Source organism: Galeopterus variegatus, unplaced genomic scaffold, assembly GCF_000696425.1.
Source record: "Galeopterus variegatus unplaced genomic scaffold, G_variegatus-3.0.2 Scaffold728, whole genome shotgun sequence".
In the NCBI taxonomy this organism is placed as follows: domain Eukaryota; kingdom Metazoa; phylum Chordata; class Mammalia; order Dermoptera; family Cynocephalidae; genus Galeopterus; species Galeopterus variegatus.
This window is the reverse complement of record NW_007726839.1, coordinates 49,174-51,580: the sequence shown is the minus strand read 5'-3', so window position 1 is coordinate 51,580 and position 2,407 is coordinate 49,174.

The following is a 2,407-nucleotide window of genomic DNA, read 5'->3' as shown; positions in this document are numbered from 1 at the left end:
GCTGTTCGGTATATAGGATCATGTCATCTACAAAGAGGGACAGTTTGACTTCATCTTTTCCAATCTGGATACCCTTTATTTCCTTCTCTTCTCTGATTGCTCTGGCTAGTACTTCCACCACTATGTTGAATAGAAGTGGTGAGAGGGAGCATCCTTGTCTATTCCTGTTCTTAAAGGAAAAGCTTTCAGCTTTTCCCCATTCAGGATGATATTGGCAGTGGGTTTATCATATATGGCTTTAATTATGTTGAGATACTTTCCATCTATACCTAACTTGTAGAGAGTCTTTATCATGAACTAGTGTTGAATTTTATCAAATGCTTTTTCAGCATCAATAGAGATGATCATATGGTCCTTGTGTTTGATTTTATTGATGTGGTGTATCACATTTATTGATTTGCATATGTTGAACCAACCTTGCATCCCTGGGATGAATCCCACTTGATCATGGTGTATAATTTTAAATATGTGTTGCTGTATTCTGTTAGCTAGTATTTTCTTGAGTATTTTGGATCTATATTCATCAAGGATATTGGCCTGTAGTTTTCATTTTTAGTTGTATCTTTACCTGGTTTTGGTATCAGGTTGATGTTAGCTTCATAGAATGAGTTTGGGAGAAGTGCCTCTGTTTCAATCTTTTGGAATAGTTTGTAGAGAATTGGTGTCAATTCCTCTTTGAATGTTTGGTAGAATTCTGCTGTGAAACCATCTGGTCCTGGGCTTTTCTATGTTGGAGGCTTCTGATAACAGCTTCAATCTCTTTTATTGTTATTGGTCTGTTCCAATTTTATACATTGTCTTTGCTCAATTTTGGTAGTTTGTGTGTGTCCAGAAATTTATCCATTTCCTCCAGATTTTCAAATTTGTTGGCATATAGTTGTTTATCATAGTATCTAATGATTCCTGTATTTCAGAGGTATCAGTTGTAATATCACCCTTTTCATTCCCAATTTTTGTTATTTGGGTATTCTCTCTTATTTTTTTAGTTAGCCACACTAATCATTTGTCAATTTTATTTATCTTTTAAAGGAACCAACTTTTTGGTTCATTGATCTTTTGTATCATTTTTTGGGTTTCAGTTTCATTAAGTTCTGCTCTGATCTTGATGATTTCTTTCCATCTGCTAACTTTTGGTTTGGATTGTTCTTCTTTTTCTAGTTCTTTAAGGTAAAGTATTAGGTTGTTCACTTGCCAGCTTTCCCTTCTTCTGGAGTAAGCATTTAATGTGATATCAGCACCGCACTCTAACGAGTGAGCCACGGGCCAGCCTGCATTTAATGTGATAAATTTCCCCCTTAGTACTGCTTTTGCAGTATCCCACAGGTTTTGATATGATGTGTTATTGTTTTCATTAATTTCAATAAATTTTTTGATTTCCTGTTTAATTTCTTCTTGGACCTATATGTCATTAAGTAGAATGCTGTTTAATTTCCATGTGTTTGTATAGTTTCCAGAAATTCATTTGTTATTGGTTTCTAATTTTAATCCATTGTGGTCTGAAAAAAATATATGGGATAATTCCAATTTTTAAAAATTTGTTGAGACTTGATTTGTGACCTAACATGTGATCTATCCTGGAGAATGATCCGTGTGCTGAAGAGAAGAATAAATATTCTAAGTTTGTTGGATGGAATGTTCTGTAGATATCTGCCAAGTCCAATTGGTCTAGAGTATTGTTTAGATCTTGTGTTTCTCTGCTGATTCTTTGCCTAGATGATCTGTCCAGTATTGACAGTGGGGTGTTCAGGTCCCCTGCTATTATGGTATTAGTGTCTATTTCCTTCTTTAGGTCTAACAGAGTTTGCTTTATAAATCTGGCTGCTCTGACATTGGGTGCGTATATATTTATGATTGTTATGTCTTCTTGATGGATCAGTCCTTTTTTCATTGTGTAGTGGCCCTCATTATCTTTTTTTATGGTTTTTAGTTTAAAGTCTATTTTATCAGATATAAGAATAGCTCCAGCTTGTTTTTCATTTCTCTTTGCATGGTAAATCTTTTTTCCATCCTTTCACCCTTAGTCTATGTGAGTCTTTATAGGTGAGGTGGATCTCTTGAAGGCAGCATATATAGTTGGGTCCTCCTTTTTAATCCAGTCAGCCAGTCTGTGCCTTTTGATTGGAGAATTTAATCCTTTTACATTGAGTTGTTATTGAAAAGTGTTGATTTACTCCTAGCATTTTATTAATTTTTGTTTGGATGTTTTAAGTGTCTTTTGTTCCTTTCTTTCTGATTTACTGTTTGTCTTCTGTATTTGTTGGTTTCTTGGGTTGTAGATAAACTTGGATATTTGAGTGCTTAAGGTTGTCTGTTACCTCTCTTCAATTTTCTTCAATGCTTTTAATTCTTTTTTCTTTTGTCTGCCCGTGTTATTTCAAACAGCCCATCTTCAAGGTCAGAAGTTCCC